The sequence below is a fragment of the Tiliqua scincoides genome, chromosome 6 (genome assembly GCF_035046505.1).
Source record: "Tiliqua scincoides isolate rTilSci1 chromosome 6, rTilSci1.hap2, whole genome shotgun sequence".
In the NCBI taxonomy this organism is placed as follows: domain Eukaryota; kingdom Metazoa; phylum Chordata; class Lepidosauria; order Squamata; family Scincidae; genus Tiliqua; species Tiliqua scincoides.
The window spans coordinates 41,439,416-41,458,140 of NC_089826.1; the positions used below are offsets into that span (position 1 = coordinate 41,439,416).

Here is an 18,725-nt window from a genome sequence, read left to right on the forward strand (position 1 = left end):
TGTGGATAATAAATAAAAATTAAAAGGAACAAAAGAGGATGTATGGTGGTAGAACTCCCTTTTTTAAAAAATCCAGGAAGAGCTGCAGTGTGCTACATTTGGCACAGCAAGGCAGGACAGCATTTGATGTGTCACCTCAGGTGCCAGGAGTGGCCCTGAATGGAGGGTTTGTACACACCATTACAGACTTGTGGTAACTGAAAGGCGCGTTGCAGTAAAGAATGATTACTGCCTTGTTGAAACCAGCAGGCCTGCAGCTCGCTTGATTATATCCTAAAACTTCACTCTTAAACAGGGTTACTCAGTGATAAACCCTATTTCTTATTTGTTTCAGTGGGATTTCCAAATATGCTTACAAAGGAAGCAATTTGTTGAACTCAATAAGACTTCACTTCTAAGAAAATATGTGTAGGAGTGGACTATAAGAGGGGGAAGAGATAATACAGTACTTGTAATAGGGTGGCAAATTAGCAGAACTAGACTTTAACACAGTAAGGATGGGCACTTTCAGTAATAAGCTTCAGGTAAAATCCAATTACTGTATAAATACAAATACAACTGTGGTTCTCAATACAGTTCCCAGTTTTTGAATGAGTCCTTGTAGCTGTGTCTTTAATAGCTGTGCTGTCTGCAGCAAACAAATAATAATGCTGACTGCCAAGCCATGAAAGGCCTCCTTTCTACAAATCACATCTCTGATAAAGTTATAGGAATAGGGCAGGCCGTTGGCAGTCCTGGTTCTAAAATTCAGGGGCCAAACAATATTATGGGTGGTGGTTGCCAACTGATTCAAAACCCAGTTTAGCTGCTTTTGTGCCTTTAATATCTCAATGAGTAGTTGCGTTTCACAGCACAAAGATAACTTCAGCAAATGTCTACACAAAAATCTGCTGTTAAAGACACAGTTACAGTGGCCTGCTGGAAAGCTGGCAACCTTAGCACCACTAGCCTACTATAACTGAAGCACATCTCACACAACTAGTCAGCAAAAAACTATGATACTGCTGTTCCAAGCCCATTTTTCTCTTAGGGAAAAATGGAAATAGATTTCACTTCCCTTTAGCTCTGCTCCCACAGCCAGTTCTTATTTGTGGTGCATTCTTGCCCAGCTGCCTAAGCCTCCTGGTTTGGCTCATCAGCCACCTGGAGCCAATTAAGCAGCTTGGCTGAGGCTGACAATGCACTGCTATGCTCCCCATATACGTATCTTTTGCTGAGGGAGAAGGCAGGACTTTGGGGGAAACTGGGGGATAGACAGAGAGGCATAAGTGTTTCTAGTGCTGTGGCTTTGCTATTTTCAGGCTGGCTCTTGTTTATCACTAGCAAATGTTAGCAACAGCTTGTTACTATGCATGTTTGCTCAGATGTAAGCGCCTCATCATTTGATGGAACTTACTTTGAAGTAAATGTGCCTTGTAAAGTAAAAGCAAACTCTTGCCATATAGTAGGAAAACCGGTGGTTAATTTGGAAATAGTACTATTAATGCAGCACCCTATCTCTTCCAACTGCACAGAGTTTGGAGTCTAAATATTCTGATTTGGTTTAGGAAAACCAGAATATTTTAATTGCATCCCCCTTGCTCTGCTCTGCCTGCCCTGATCTTCTACAAACAAAACTAGTTGGGCTTGAATTTACCAAAGGGTTCAAGGTTTATAAATTCAGTCCAAAAAGATGATTCTTTATCCCACTCTCAGTTTACAGAAGAAAGAGAATCTTTTTTTTTTTCTCCTATAAAGCACAGCATGCTTTTAGCTTGCTTGTTAGGTAAGATTTCTTTAGCATTGCTCCCATCAGGCGCCAAAGCCCATAAATGACTGTTAGTAAATGCCATAAATGAGAGCTGGCAGGCCTGAGCAAGATGCATGTGTTTTCCCTTTAAGAGTGGTGTTGGCAGTACTTCTCTGACAGTCCCGGCAGTGTGTCTGTGTCACCATTCTCTCCTTGGCATGCTCCTCCGAGTCAGTGTATCAAGTTTAGAATGGTCTGTGGTTGGTTCTGAGGGGGCGGAGGGTGCCTCCTTGCATCGGTTTATGTCTTGAGCCTGGAGAGCTGTCTTGCTAAACTGCTGAGTCTGAGCTGGGTGGAAAAATGTATGACTCTTAAATTGGGCCTTGGCAACACCACCACGATGAAGCAGCTCACACGTTTCCCTGTACTGAGGCTTCTGTGTGCATAACAGGATATTCTCTCTGGAGCAGAACTCTCTCCTAAATCTTGAATTTCTCAGAACAACCACCACCCTTCTAAAGCTTCTGAGCCTTTTTCTAATTCTGGTGTAGATCCATAACAGGATTTACAATTAGTATGGAGAAAAAAATAGACAATCAATGTTTAATTTCTCAAGTGGACAGATGCAGTGATGTCTCTAGTGTTAGATATTGGGGCTGTTGTAGTTACTGTCTCAGGCAGAGGGAAAGCATTCTGTGCATCCTCAACACACTCCTTGTTTATTATTGCTCTGTATGCCCCAGGGCTAAGTTCTGGCATTAAACAAGCTCCATGGTTGAACCCTGGCTCAGACTAAGCACAGAATCCTATAAAAATAAGTTTTATTTGGTTAACAGAACAAAACAGTCATGCCATGTTAGCAACATTCATTGCCATGTTCTGCATGGAACTTTTGAATGTCAAGTGACTAAAAGTTATCCCAGCATCTTCTTTATAAAAGGAAACACTTTTTTCCTATCCTATGCAACTTTCCAGTGCTGATGCAGCTGAAGTCAATGCAGCTCTGAGGTAAGGGAACAAACCTTGAGGGGGCCTCCATGACTGCCCCCATGCTACAGATTTAGTGCATGTCCCATTGGCACGGCTGCAGCAGTGCTGGAAAGTTGGATAGAATTGGGCCCTCAGGCAAGCAAACAGGACTACCTAAGAGCCAAACTACATGACATCCAACATTATTAGCCTGACTGAGAGCCCAATCCTATCCAAACTTTCCTGGGAGTAAGACTCATTGACCATAAAGGGATTTACTTCTGAGTAGACATGAATAGGATTGGGCTGTGAGCCTACTTGTTCTTTAATCGATACAGTAGTTGGATTGGGGTCATGCGGGAGGTCTGTTTCAACCTACCCTTCAGTTCTGATTCATGGGAGGTCCCAAACTGGGTCCTGTTTAGCTCCAATGGAACCTTCTTTTCAGAGTAAATGGTAGCTGCTTTGGGACTATAGTGAGGGTGGCATTAACATCTCCTATCTCCCCCACTGTAGTCCCAGTCTGGCTACTATGCTTATTAAAGAAAAACTAAGCACATCAATGCTAACAATGCCTTAAACATCATGTGGTGGTTGGCCCCCAGAACTAGCATACCTAAGAAAGGGGGCAAGTAGTTTCTGTGATCTGGGGGCACACTTGGGGAGGGCAGCTCCACCCCCCCTGCCCCCACAGGGATCCTGTGTCACTTCTCCCTTGCTGCTTATTAATTATCAGAATCAAGTACCCTCAAAGGCAGGGGGGTGTCTGCCGGAGAAGGTACTGCAGCAGCAAGAAGGCCTCCTCACTGCCACAGTAGCTTCTCCGGTGGACACCCCCTTACCTTTGAGAGTACTTAGTTGTGAGCCACTGAGTGGCAAACAGCTTTCCCCCCTGTTCTGGTGGAAAAAAGGTAGAAAAAAATTTGGCCACTCAGCAGCTCGCAGCCAAGTGCCTGTGAGGGGAGGGGGTGCTGGCTACAGAAGGTACTACAGTGGTGAGGAGACCTTGCTGCCACAGTATGTCTCTGCCCCCCCCCCACAAGCATTTGGAGCACTTGTGAACCACTCTTAGTGGCCAATGGTATTTATTTGAGGGAAAATCTTTCAGATGACATGCCTGCCCTAGGTCTAAGATCAGAGGCCCCATCTCCAGTGCCCAGCTTGTCGCCTGCCTTCTCCACTGTTGCCTTCATTATGCTACTGAACTAACTTTAAAAAGCAGGAAGTGGAAAGCGGAAGTTTATGAGAAGTCCACCATTCTCTCTCCACACAGTTCCGCTATTCTTTAAAAAAGGAAAAAAATTTTTAAAAATTAACTGTGAAGAGGGAAAAGGAGGCAGAACTGGAGGTGGTAAAAAGAGCCTGCTTGAACTTCTGCCCAAGATCAGCAACTCACTGCCACAATCATCACAGTGATGGGAACAGTGCTTGGAGGTACTGACTTGAATAGAGAACTTGGAGACTGCAAGGAAGGAGAGATACAGTGATGTTTTGAAAAACCATATACGATTAAAAAAAATCCTTATAATGCACTGGAGATGATATCATTAGGACTTGAGATATTCAAAACTGTGTAGAAAAATGTTCCTTATTGTAATTCTTCTAACTTACAGAAAGTAGAGTGTGATTGTTTTAATTGTGTTTTTACTTTTTTTGTACCTTCCCTTTTGTAAACCATCTTGAGGAGAAAGCTGGGGTTAAAATGCTGTAAATTTATTTACTTATTTAATAAATAAATAAACTTCCCTTGACACTTCCACAGGTGGCTTAATGGAATAAGGACCCAATCATGAACTCCCTCAGCACTGGCACTGAGGCCTGGCGCTGGGTGCAGTAAACATGCCATAAAGCATGTTTATAACACCGCGGAGTAGGGAGCACTGGCACTGGGTGGTGTGGCCTTGGGGGTGGGGTGGGTGCGAGGGCAGAACAAGGGCAGGGGAAGAACCAGGGAGGAAGGGGGTGGGGTAGGTGGAGCTCTGGTCTGTCATATCCTGAACTCCGTGTTGTGCTGAACAACCTGACAGAGTCTCTCAAATCTGCGCCAGTAAAATAGCTGGCACAGACTTGAGAAGCCCCATTGCAGAACTTGTGGCTTCCCCCAAGGAGACTCCTGGCAGCTTCCCAGTGCCTACTGGGTACAATGGCAGTGTAGCCACTTTGGTGCTGCTGTTCCAGCAGGCGCCAAGAAGTTTAGGATTGGGCTGTATGACCCTTTAAATTCTACTTTTGGTGAAACTTGGTGGCATAGTTAGGACTGAGTGAAGATGGATATGAACTTGAGCTCTGAACTTTCATAACAGCCTTTCCTTAACCTGTGATGCTTGTGTAGTATTGAGACAAGAAAAGCACATGTCATCATCTGCGCTGTACTATAAGGATGCCTCAAAGGTGTTTAGATGTGTTTAATTAGCATCATTCACAGAGGGAAAAAACATGTAAATTAGATTGACTTTGCTCTGAGTTGTAACAAAGAAATGTTTCATAATGGAGAATAAGGATTTAGGGGTAAAGTGACTGGCAGATAATGATAGGCTAAAGTTTGCTGTCATGCAACACAAAGTGTTTGAGAATGGAAATAATTAATGTTGAGTAAAGAATGGAGCCGAGATTATAATAATGAGATACAATGTGCTTTTCAGGCTGTCTAGAGGTCAATGTTGCAGATGGTTACGAGTAAGTAAGAATTGTACTTCCATATAGTAAAAATAATGCAATGGTATAAAGTCAGTTTCACAATGACCCTAAGGTTAATGGTAGTTGCTCTTGGTATGTTTATGAAGTTTTAAAAGACATATACAAACTAGAGAATTTCAAGTCTAGAGCTATTGTACAAAGCAGTGGTAAATTGTAAGTTCAAGAGCTCATTCTGATACTCCCCATTAAGACTAAGACAAACAAAATCAACTTCAAATTTCTTTATTCAAATGTTGTCCTGCCACTTATTTCTCCACTGAAAATTTGTTTAAAGATCTAGCTCTTTTCATCCCAAAGCTTAGGAGAGAGTTGCAATAGTTCTAAAATATTTGATGGAAATTTTTTAAAATTACATATAAATTATTTAGATATTAGAGTGCTAGCCTATCCATGCATACCCTGAGGTAAGTCAGGTTATGTGTTCAATAGGGCCTTCTCCGAAGTAACGTTGCAGAAGATTGTAGTCTTTGTATAACATGAGCACCATAAGGGTGCCCGCATGGCTAAGGGTGGCCGCATGGCTAACGAGCCAAGTTAGAGAGGCTGTAAAGGGCAAGGAAGCTTCCTTCCGTAAATGGAAGTCTTGCCCTAATGAGGAGAATAAAAAGGAACATAAACTGTGGCAAGAGAAATATAAGAAGGTGATATGGGAGGTCAAGAGAGACTATGAGGAACACATGGCCAGCAACATTAAGGGGAATAATAAAAGCTTCTTCAAATATGTTAGAAGCAGGAAACCCGCCAGAGAAGCGGTTGGCCCTCTGGATGGTGAAGGAGGGAAAGGGGAGATAAAAGGAGACTTAGAGATGGCAGAGAAATTAAATGAGTTCTTTGCATCTGTCTTCACGGCAGAAGACCTCTGGCAGATACCGCTGCCCAAACCATCCCTTCTGACCAAAGAATTAAGTCAGATAGAGGTTAAAAGAGAAGATGTTTCAGACCTCATTGATAAATTAAAGATCAATAAGTCACTGGGCCCTGATGGCATCCACCCAAGAGTTATTAAAGAATTGAAGAAAGAAGTTGCTGATCTCTGGACTAAAATATGCAACTTGTCTCTAAAAACAGCCACGGTGCCAGAGGATTGGAGGATAGCAAATGTCACACCAATTTTTAAAAAGGGAAGAAGGGGGGACCAGGGGAACTATAGGCCGGTCAGCCTAACATCTATACTGGGTAAGATGGTGGAATGCCTCATTAAAGATAGACTCTCAAAACACATAGATGAACAAGCTTTGCTGAGAGAGAATCAGTATGGCTTCTGTAAGAGTAAGTCTTGCCTCACTAACCTTTTAGAATTTTTTGAAAAGGTCAACAGGCATGTGGATGTGGGAGAACCTGTGGACATTGTATATTTGGACTTTCAGAAGGCGTTCAACAAGGTCCCTCACCAAAGGCTACTGAAAAAACTCCATAGCCAGGGAATTAGAGGGCAGGTCCTCTCATGGATTGAGAACTGATTGAAGACCAGGAAACAGAGAGTGGGTGTCAATGGGCAATTTTCACAATGGAGAGAGGAGAAAAGCTGTGTGCCCCAAGGATCTGTCCTTGTAGTCCAATATAACTGACATTCTTCTGAAATTAATCTTGTGTGTGTGTGTGTGTGTGTGTGTGTGTGAGAGAGAGAGAGGGCGGGCATATGTTTAAGATTAATAGATGAGGCAAAGCATCCAGTCTTGCTTGGTGTAGATAGACTTCCAATACCTATTTGGCTCCAGAAATACTGGTTCCAAAACAGCATATATAAATCCACTGACATGCACAGTGTTTTTATAACTAGGAGTCCTTTATGCTAGTCAGATTTACTAGGAAATATGGAATCTGTGTGTCAGTGGAAATAAGGAAGTATGAGGTCTCAAAATTTAGCTCTCTGCTTATGTGGACTTTATCTTTCTCTGATTTGTCATATCAGATGGACAACTGAAATATATGACAGAAGAGAGGAATTGTGTACCTACTGTGAGCATTCAGAGTTTTGAATGTGTCCAGTCAGGGCTGACCCAAGACCTCTTGTCATCTGAGGTGGCATGTCAAATTCTAGCTCCCATTAGCCAGGAGTGCACCAGTCACCACCTTCATTGCTGCTCCTCCCACTCCTTGGATTGGAAAAGGAAGATGGATTGGAGCAGAAAAAGAAGAGTGGAGGAGAGGAGAAAGGTGGACTTGGAGATGGTCTGGTCCAGCACTTCCCAATCTTCCTCAGTTCATGATGCCCCTCAAACTGCAAGCGCAGCATGCCGCTCCCAGACGTAACTGGTGATGGCACAACACAACAAATGGTGGTAAGAGGCTCAGGGCAGGTAGGAGGATCTTTCCAAGTGCATGAAAACCATGTGCAGGAGCTCAGCCAGCCGAGCCTCCAACCACTGTTTGCAGCATCGTGTTGCAGTTTCACTGCTGGCCAACAATGGCCCAGGGCATTGCAACACACAGTTTGGGAACCACTGGTCTAGTCTAACACTCTCTTCTCTGCACTTCCTATTCTGCTCTCCCTCATTTTAAAAAGTCCAAGGAGGAGGAGTGACAGAGGCATATGAACAGACAGGGATGGGCCCTCCCTGGCAATCTGCTGCCTGAGGTACAGGCAGACAGACTCATGGTCAAGGCAGCCCCATATCCAGTGTTGGCTTATTCAGTCATTAATGATGATAAAGGTGGCTCAAAATGACTGACTGTATAATGAACATATAACAAGATCCCTGTTTTTCTTGCCTTGCTGACTGCATCCTCTTTTCTTGAACAGGGTCATTCAGCTTTGACAAGACAGGCAAAATTTACTTCAATTTCACCCAGTGGGAGAAAGTAATATATAAAAGGAGTTGCTTGTTATTTTATAACAATAGTATATGTGCTGTAGTAGGGTAAAGGACATCATCTACCACTATCATGTAATCTGTTATATGGACAAATCTCATAGTGTTTTGGCTTACAGAGGAAGCTGTTTTTATCTGTAGCATTGGCTTGGATTTTGTCTATAGGATCTATAGCAGTATTTTTCATGCTATCCGTAGTCTATGCCTTACAGCCCAATTCTATCCTTTCCTTCCCCCACCAATACTGCCCCCTTCCCAGCGTTGATCTGCCCTCCTCCTCCCCATTTCCCCTTCTGCCCCCCCTCCCCGGTGCTGATTCATTGGCGCTGGGTGATGTGGAAGAACTGCTGGCATTCGACCACTCACTGCTTGCAGTGATGGCCCAGCTCAGCAATACAGAGTGTCATTTTTTGCAACAGCCATAAAGGAACTTGAGTTTCTGGAACACTAGGGCTGCAATTCAAATGTCACTTTCCTGGGAGTAAGTCCCATTGAATACAATAGGACTTACTTCTGAGTAGACCTGGTTAGGATTGTGCCAACATATGGCAGTGTAAGGCCCTTTTAGGATTGGGCCATTAATCTTTGAATTGTCATGGTGCCCTGTTTTCATTTTCATGCAAAATAATGCACTTTTGGTGTCCACCCCAAGCCTGGCTGGACCTGGTATTCTGCAAGTGAGGTTCTCATGCTGCCTGCTATCCGACAGCAGGGAAGAGGTGGAAGCCAGAGGAAGGGCCCCAGTCAGAGCGAAGCACCTGGGGAAAAGCACTGACCTGATGCTTTGGCAACAGCAACTCTTCTACCACTCACAAGAAGCTCTTTTCTATTGAGAGAGGCTTGTGATGCATACATAGGCCATTGGGACTCTTTAGGCCAGAGAGGAAGCAGCTTGGCTAATTGCTGTTGCTCCTGGCAAAGAGGCAACTGAGGGCAATAGGGAAGGGAGGAGGAATTTGGTGATCTGTAGACCCTCTCTTCTCTTCAATCTGAGGCCCAATGGGGACCCAGGAGTGAGGAAGACTGTGGCCAGGATCAGGCACAACTCACAATGCCAGGCCAGCATCATTCAAAGGACGAACTCTCCTTTGTCTCATGTTCAGTTGTCCCATTCTTTATCTTCACTCCTCGACCATCTTACTTGGCTGGTAGCAGAACTGAAACATCTGCCTGCTTATGATTCTAGAACCCAGCTATTTCATGGACCTAGAAATCAGGCAACTTCAGGTGCAGTCCCCCATCCCCTGTTTTCAGTACACTGCATAAAACCCATTCAAAAGTGTACAGGTGTATGATTCATAAGTGCAATTCATTTAGTAGAAGTAAAACCCAGACCTGAAACTCTAGGGGGGAAAGCCTGAGTGTATGGAAACCACACACGAAGTAGTTCTGGCCAGCAAGGGTATTCAGGCACAATGAAAGATGGTTCACTCTTAGTATAAGATGAGCTTCAGGAATTTTCAGCCTTAACAATTCTTTGCTAACTATAATTTCTTCACACTAGTTCAGGTTGGTTTGCTCTGATTGTGTGATATAAATAAAACTTTTAATTTCTAGTCATGTTTTGTTAATATTCAAGATAGGAAAATGGATAAGCTGGAAACGATATTGGATAACTGGACATTTGGCTTGACCCAAATGGGCTGCTCTTGTTTTGAAAATTCTGAGCAACCACTACCAAAATAGGTTTTCTCTAACTGAAGAGGTTTTCTCTAACTTTGTGGTAGAGGGCAAGGCACATGTAAATATATACTTGAAGAATTTTAGAATGCATGTTATGTTAAAGCAAGTGTCCAGGGGCCCTCTGTCACAGTTGCTTGATGAACTCATAGGCCACAGCAACTCTACAACATCTAAAATACAGTCACAAAATCATTACTATAGGGCAGGACCTCAAGGGAGGAAAAGTTATCTCCATTGCCCCACAACGCATGGGTTCAACGTTAATTATTCCAAAGCCAGCATTCATGGTTAGGCAATGGATCTAGCCTTTAACCCCAAAATAGCGATTCAATACTTCCCTTGTCAAGACTGTTGTTCTATAGTTCAGTGGCCATGACTGTATATTTAATTGGGCTAGATTAAAAACAGTATTGTAGCTTCCTTGAAAAGTTCATCGTGACTTTTTTAGATTTTAGTTCTACTCTGCACCTGAAATTCTCTCTTATTTAGGAAGCTAGCCATTTTTCCCAAGGATACTTTTTCTCAAACTTCAGTGAGAAAGTTATGTCCTGCAGGGATCCTGTAGTAAGTGGGCCCCATTTCTATATATTTTGCACTGGAGCAAGGTATGTTGCTAGTTCTGCAAAAAATTACCTTTTGTTTTACTGTATTTAGATAGCATAGTGATGGGTAGTTATTGGGTAGAGAGTTAAGATACATGAATGACCCTTGAAGCTCTGATTAGAATTTCAGAAGGTGTTCATGAGAATGTTTTTGGCAGGAAAAATGGGCTTTGGAGACCCTATGGCTTGCCTGTCATGTTGGTTCACATGCTGGTCACTGCCCATTTGGCAACTGATTTGGTTTGGCACAATTTTTTCCCCCCACCATGACTACTTCTTCCTCACAGTGTGAACTTAGTCAATCTTAGTGTGATCTTATTGAAATTGTGGTGATGTCACAGTGCCATTTAACCGCAATTATAGCCAGTCAGATCTGGCATTGTGACATAATTGAGGACAATGGTTCCTGCACTGCATTGCCCTTACTCATGGGAGATGAAGGGAAGAATGCATGGAGGATGAGAGGGGGTGTAGCTGCCTGTGTGCCTACCTGACCCATAGATTAATGGGGAGTGGAAGGAGAGTGCAGCTTTCATTGTGGCTGTTGCTACTATTTCTTCCTAGGACCAAAATAGACACCTGAAACTGGGCTCTTGACTTATTTACATCTAAAAACAACCATTTGGGGCTCCAGTTTTGATCAAAAGAGTAGGATAGGAGAAGGGGATAACCCATTTCTCCCCATGTTATTTTTCTAGATTGAAATAACTTTTCAAAACTGCAGTGAGTTCCAAGAATAGGGGAAAAAAAGACAAGTATGTTCAGGGTGGACCAAAAATTGGTATACAGTACTGATCGGGTCAAGGTATTTTTATTTTATTTTTTATTATTGTTTCTTTTTGTCATACAGGTATTGAGAACAATGGCAGGGAGCCTTGCATGAAGAACAAAGAAAGTGGATTCTGAAGCAGTATTGGAAGACTGAAAAAATAAAATAAAAATGCAGTGACCTGATCAGTCTTGTATACCTACCTTTGGCCCACCCTGTGTATTGTGCCAGCAACTTTATCCACTGGGGAACTACTAGCAGTTTGAGGGATGGGGCAGTTTGGATCTAAATAATTATGAATGGGGAAAGGCTTAACTTCCCAGTGCTGCTTCTGTTATCAAACTCTGAGCCTGCTGAGGTTGCTTTGAAGTTCAAAACAGTTGAGTGATTTATAGTACAATCTTGTGCATCTTAATTCAGAAGTAGTTCTCAATGGGAATGAAGTCTATTTATCTGTAACTGCATTTGTGCATATTTTCTTGCTCTTGCCTCTTCTTCTTTTCCTCTGTTGAGTATAATAATAATACATCTCACAGCATAATCCTAACCCCCAGGTTAGGCCGGCACAAGTCACTTGTGCCGACCCGGGGGTGTCACAAATGTACTGTACGGAACGTTTGTGCCAACTTTAGAATCAGGGAGGTCAGTGCAAGGAGCTGCACTGGCCTCCCTGCACCAGATCCAGGCCTGGTGGGGTAAGTTTGCGTCGGCCAAGCTCAGCTGACTCAGGGGTCTGAGGGGAAGGTATGGGGAGAATGGGGAGGAGGTGGGGCGGAGGTGTTTCAGGGTGGGGGAGGGTGGGTGGTGGGTCTTCCCAAGGGCAGGTGGGGGGAGCGGGAGGTGGGGCCAGGATCTGGTGCAGAGCAGCCTCTGACTGCTTTGCTCTACTCAGATTTGCGCCACCTCCTGAGGTGGCTCAGATCCTAGTAGACCTATTGGGGCCAGTGCAGCATGACATGGGGTAATGGGCAAATTTTCCCTTTGCCTTGGGTTGCACAAATTCTGGCTGCAAACTTGTGCTGGCCTGCCTGCTCCTCTACAAGTTAGAATTGAGCCCTTAGTTAACTGCCATTTATTACTACACTGGCTCCTGAGTTATAGACAGCTGCATCTGCGCTTTTTCACAGGTTCAGTACTTCCTTTGGTACTGCTTTTCACATCTGATAGTGCTGGGTTGGCAAGAATCGGATGTTTTGACCTACATATATTTCAACTTACAAATGGAGCTCATGCACATTTGTAGAGGGACAGTGTATTATTTACTTATTTTTGGCCCTGAACAGCTCCCATAAAAACCACACTCAATGTAAGAGAGAGAGCATGGCTCAATATAGTTACTTCAACCACCTTTTGATAGTAAAACTCCTATTTAAGACACTGTTAGCTATATATATTTTGTAATACACTGTTAGCCAAAATAAGACGACCATAGGATGAAACAGTGGTGGTTTCTTATTACCTGACTAATTGTGATGTACCACATACTAATTCAAAACAACTTATTTGTCACACTTTAGAAAGAGCAAGACCTTTTCAGTAACATAGCTTTTCCCTGCAGGCCTTGATACTTGCCCTCTGCACTTGCACATAATGTGTCCTTCTGCAGGCATCCATGGACAGACCAAATGAGACATGTAGCCTTGGACTACCTTCAATTGCTTTTTCATGGTCTGTGATAAGTAAAGGTTAATTGTTATACTTTTTTTTGTAAAGCCCTTTTCCCCCAGCAAGACACCAATAGATTCAAATATCTATTGGATGACCTGTACTGTTATATATTAACATAAATACTGAAGAGTTTATAAATTGGGTTTGTGTGCGTGAATGCGTGTGTTCTGCTGTTGCCCTCCCTATGCTGTCCTTTTGACAACAGCCCCTAAAGTATTCAAAAATTACTTCTCAGGTTCATGATGGAGTGTCACAAAAGGCTAATTGGCTTGTCCAGCTGTAATGATCCGTGGCTGTGTATACACAGATGCCATTGTTCCCAGTGAACTGGCTACATGGACAATCAGCTGAAGGCTGGGATTTGAATTCATCACTATCAGATCCTTTTGTCCATCAGGTGCACCAAAGGAAATTGAAATTGGTTGTACTGTTTATTAAAATTTCAATATACAGTTACATGTTTTAGGCATATTTAATCAAGAAAAAGATAACATTATGACTCATGCCTGCATGTGTGCTGACCTGGAGGTCAATGCTGGCTGAAGGCTTGCAGAGATCACTGTTCATCGGAATGATCCACGGGAGTCCTCTCTGGTTCACTGGCTTAGCCCCAACCTTATAGAAAGCATTCTGGGACCTGGAATGCTCCCTTCTTCCTTCTGCTATGTGGGTTCATATTCCAGATGCTAACAAGGGTAGAACAAACTCGGTTTTTAAGAAAATGTTCCAGTACTGGCAAAAATCCAAAGGGCCCTAGATGGATTTTGCTCTGAGAAGGCAATCGTACTTCCCCAATGAAGTCCAAAAGTCATTTCAGGCCTGCCTGAATAAAATTCTTTCCCAGCCCCTATTAATCAGTGACTAGCAGGTGTCCAGAGCAGTCATGAGTTCACGCACCAGGCTGTGGAAAGATAACTCTGGAGACAATTTAAGGTCAAGGGTGGGGCAGACATCTGAAAAACAGACACCAGACCCAGCAAAAGTAGTTTACACCTGTTTTCTGAGTGGTTAGTCGCTCGAAAGGGGGTGGGGAACTTGCATCTTTTTAGTATCAGCTTGCAACTCTCCTCTGCTAATAATAATACATACATAGCATTTTTAATGGCACATTTCGAGTGTTAAATCACGACAGGCGCACTCACATTTTCTCTCTGTGTGTTAAGGTCTCACTGTAGCCAAACAATGGGTTCCATTATTCAGTTAGAACTCTTTTGATCAATTAAAAAGATGCCCCCAATTAGACAAAAATTGTGAGTGGTAGGCAGGGTTGGCCCATCCATGTGGCTGACTGAAAAGGTTGGCTCAGACAGCAGATGGTCAGGGAGCACCCACCTTGGTCGACCCACTTGGGTCCGCTACTAGAATATGGTGGAGAGAAGAGTGGTGGGTGGGTTTCATCTTCTTCTCCATCCCTCTGCTGTTTTTCAGATCAACAGAGTGGAAGAAATAGAGGCTGGCACATCCTCTGGTAAAGATAGGAGTAGCATTTGGCACACTGCCTCAGGGTTTGGGTGACAGAGATAGCACAAATCTGAGCAGTCCAAAGCTGCTCCAGGCTGCCCCGGAATGGGGCCAGAACCAGCATAAGTGCTGGATCCTGGCCCTGCCTCCCACTCCCCATCCACCCACAGGCCTGCCCGCCACCCGCTGTCCGCCACCTTCCCTCCATCCCAAAATGCCTCCTCCCCACACACCCTCAGACCCCTGTGCTGGCCTTTCCAGGCCGGCCCCAACTCACCTGTCCCAGGGCCTGTCCCACATCCTTGTGCTGGCCTCCCCAACTCTAACAGAGGTGTAAACATGCTTTACGACATGTTGTGACCCTCCTGGGCCTGCTCAAGGGACTTCTGCCGGCCCAAGGGCACTTTGGGATTTCACCCTAAGATTTTTAAAAAATTTGTTAGTATTAATTCTCAATCAACTTTACAATAGGCCTATAATGTAAACCAGTACCAGCATGTCTAATGTCACATAGTAACCTTGTGCTTTAATGTTTTTTATTGTTTTTTAAATATATATTGTATTGATTTTATATTTTAGCTGCTTTGAGTCCCTTTTGGTGTGGGAGAAAGATGGAATAAAAATGCTATAAATAAATAAATAAATAAATAAATAAATAAAAATCCTTGCAGTAAAATATGACTGGGGACTTTCAGCTCATATTCTTTGGTATCTACATCAGGTATTGGTGTGGGTGGATGCAACAAAATATCATTTATCAAGTTTGTATCGTTTTCTTACAACAATGTTACCAAGCAGGTCACCATTTTCCTCATTTTACAAACAGAAAACTGAGACCAAGGAAATGGTATATTCAAGATTGTGGTGGGACTTGACTAACTATTGCTAGTTGAGCCCAGGCACCTGCCCTATGGGAGCCCAATCCTGAGCACTGTAGCAAACGTGCCATAAGGCATGTTTGTGAGTCTCACTGCTGGGCTCCCACCTGTGCTAGCCCAGCGCCAGCCGGTGTTGGGCTAGCGCGGGGCGGTCGCCCAGCTTCCATGGCTCAGTGTTCTCCCGGACCGCCGAGCTGCGGCACAGTAGGCGGGGGTGGGGACGGGGAGAGGGAGGAGGCGTTCTGGGGAGGGGGGAGGCCAGCGGGGGCAGATAGAGGATGGGGGAGGCATGCTGGGGGGGAAGGAGGGAGGTGGGCCCGCAGAGCTCTGCTCCGCAGGATCCAAAGCGCTTGTGTAGGGCTCTGTGCCCTACACAAGTGCCTTTACCATTGTGGGGCTGCTTACCTTACCCGGGAGAAGGATACGAAAGTCTCCTTCTCCTGAAGTGCCTCCCACAGTAGCCCGGGAGGTGCAGGATCTAGCGGCAGCCCTTCTTGGTGCCGCTGAGCCTGGGCGCCCTGGGCAGCTCAGGATTGGGTTGCCCACCATATAAGTGAAAGGCCAGCTATGTAACCTGCAACAAATTGAAAAGAGATGTCCTCAGTAGATGCCTCTCAGCTGTGAAATATCTTTCCCTTGAAGACTTGCCAAAGCTGAGTATTTTCCAAGACTCTGCAAAGGGTTACAGTACTTAAGTTGGCTGTTTGTAGTCAGGAATTTTGGAAAGGAAAGGATGAAGGTGATTTTAATCATTCTAATAGATTTAATGACTTCAGTATTGTTACACCTGATGGAGGGGGAGGGCTATAAATCAATCAAATAATTAAATGAAGGGAGTCAAAGAACTGTGCGATCTGTATTCCCAAAACATGCAATACATTACCAGGTATGTTGAAAGTCATTTTTCAGTAGTGTGCAAACACCAAGAAGATTATTTAAGCCCTATTTGAAAACTCTGATAGCACAAATATTTATTCTGAGATTGAATTGATTATGGAATTATTTACTTTGGAAAGTAGGTGTTTAAGGGAAAATACTGGTTTAAGAAATAATGCTGGTTACAGGGGGCCCCCATATCAGCGGATTGGGTCTGCCCAGCCAGCACACACACACACACACACACACACACACACACACATATCACAGGTTATCTCTCTACCACAAAGTTAGGCAAAATAGTCAAAGTACCAGGTGTTATGTATGTAAGTTATGCAGGATTGGAATCCTGCATAACATTGGCCCAGACTTATGGCTGGCCAATCAAGTGATGGATCAAAATCCTACCATCCGATTGGCCCTTTGGTTAAAGTTTCAATTGCACCAATCACGGGAAGTATGGGCAGAGTTAGCTATAAAAAGCCAGGGGTTTGCCTTGTATTTTGCCAGGTTCTGAAGATGGAAATTATGTATTGAGCTGTTATCACTATGCCTTCCTTTATTCGCATGGACCCACTATATAACACTGGCGCCGAAGGTGGGATTCTATTCCTCCATGCTGAGCAACGCTAGAACCAAGAACGGATCCACTTAGGGCTGATTCACCACTGGGGAATTGTCGCCCCAGACAAAGAAAGAAGACCGGTTTCCATACATCTGTTGAGCTGCCATCATGACCACCCAAGGTCACATTGGGGAATTCGATCCAGCATCCCCAGAGCTAAGGGACACTTACACAGAATGTCTTGAGTTCTTCCTGGAGGCCAACGCAGTTAAAGATGCTGCCCTAAAGCGGGCCACCTTGCTCAGCGTCTGTGGCTCTGCCACTTTTGAAATCACCCAGAATCTGGTGGCACCAGCAGAATTAAGGGATACTAGTTCTAAGGAAATTGTGAGCCTCCTGCAGAATCACTTCTCACCCCAGCCATCCCATATTGCATGCTGCCATGCCTTCTACAAGCGAGATCAGGCTGCCAGTGAGTCTGTTCTAGCTTACGTGTCCGTGCTTCGTAATCTTGCACGAAGATGTGAATTCTGAGACCTGGAAGAAATGCTTCTCAACCGGTTTGTATGCAGTCTCCAGGACGAAAGGATTCAGAGGAAGCTCTTTGTGAAGGAAGAGCTGACCTTTCAAGAGGCTGTCAAGGAGGCGCTGGTGTTTGAAAAAGCAGAAGAACCTGTCTCCAGCCAGGGTCCTTGTGCCAGCTGTGGGGAACCACGTGAATGTCAGAGTTGCCAGTTCTGTGTTGTGACTTGTCAGGCCTGCGGAAAGAGGGATCATATTGCCCGCGCTTGTCGCAGTAAGCCTTCTCAGGCTCAGAGCCAGAAAGTTCTTCAGGGGTCTGTCAGCAAGGAAGAGATCTACACTACTTCAGTACACTGAATCCAGAGTGTCCGGCTGCCAACCAAGGAAAAGATACAGGTGACAGTAGAAATTCAAGGCTCTCCCTGCGTAATGAAGTGGACTCTGGATCAGCACTCTCTATTATTTCTACAGAGACTTTTTGGCGCATTTGCCCTAGAAAGGGCCCCAGCCTGGAGCCAATTGGACTTTTGCTTACAGATTTTCAAGGTAACCGTGTCCCTGTTCGGGGTAAGTTTCAGGTTTGTTATAAACACTTTGATGGGCTCCTGGATCTGGTGGTCACTGAGGGACATCGCACCAGTCTCCTCGGCCTTGCATGGTTTGATCCTCTGTGCATCCAGGTGACTGGGGTCCAGAGTTTCAGCAAATTAGACTTTGATGCAGTCTGCCAAGAGTTCGCCCAGGTTTTCGAGGGGACCCTTGGCTGTTACACTGGCCCCCTGGTCTCTCTGTACCTAGATCCATCCTTCAGGCCCATCCGCATGAAAGCCCAGCGGGTTCCCTTTGCACTCAAGCCCAAGATAGACGAGGAACTGGATCGCCTTGTGGCTCAAGGGGTCTTAGAGCAAGTGCCACACACACTCTGGGAGACTCCAATTGTTACCCCTCTCAAGCCTAATGGGGATGTGAGGATCTGTGCGGATTACAAATGTACAATCAACAAGGCTCTCCAGCAGCATGCGTACGCGGTGCCAGTCATTAGCCATCTACTTGCCTCCCTTGCAGGCTCCAAGGTTTTTGGAAAATTGGACTTAGCCCAGTCTTATCAGCAGTTGCCAGTGGATGATGACACAGCAGAGGCACAGATGATAGTTACCCACCGGGGTGCCTTTAGGGTCAAGCGCTTACAGTTTGGCATCTGTGTTGCACCAGGAATTTTTCAGGGCCCCATGGACACTCTCCTCAAAGGAATTCCTGGGTCATTCCCTTCTTTGAAGACGTGCTGATTGCCGGGGCATCAGATTTGGAATTTGCCAGTCACCTTCGCGAGGTCCTTTGCCTCTTCCAGTCTGCTGGACTTAAGGTAAAGAAAGAGAAGTGCATCTTGGGAACCCCAAAAGTTGAGTTCCTGGGATACCTCATCGATGCTAATGGTATCCATCCTGCACCAGAAAAGGTTCGAGCTATCGTGAATGCCCCACCTCCAATCTCCA

General features: G+C 44.6%; 1 long non-coding RNA gene across 1 annotated transcript in view; it reads left to right on the top strand.

Annotated features, from left to right (window-relative positions):
* Nucleotides 1-11,683, top strand: part of LOC136655966 (uncharacterized) — a 32,054-nt gene extending 20,371 nt beyond the window's left edge. Inside the window, exon 4 of the long non-coding RNA XR_010794684.1 lies at nt 11,344-11,683. This is a non-coding gene — a long non-coding RNA (uncharacterized lncRNA). The remainder of the gene's footprint in view (nt 1-11,343) is intronic.
* Nucleotides 11,684-18,725: the final 7,042 nt, after the last annotated feature.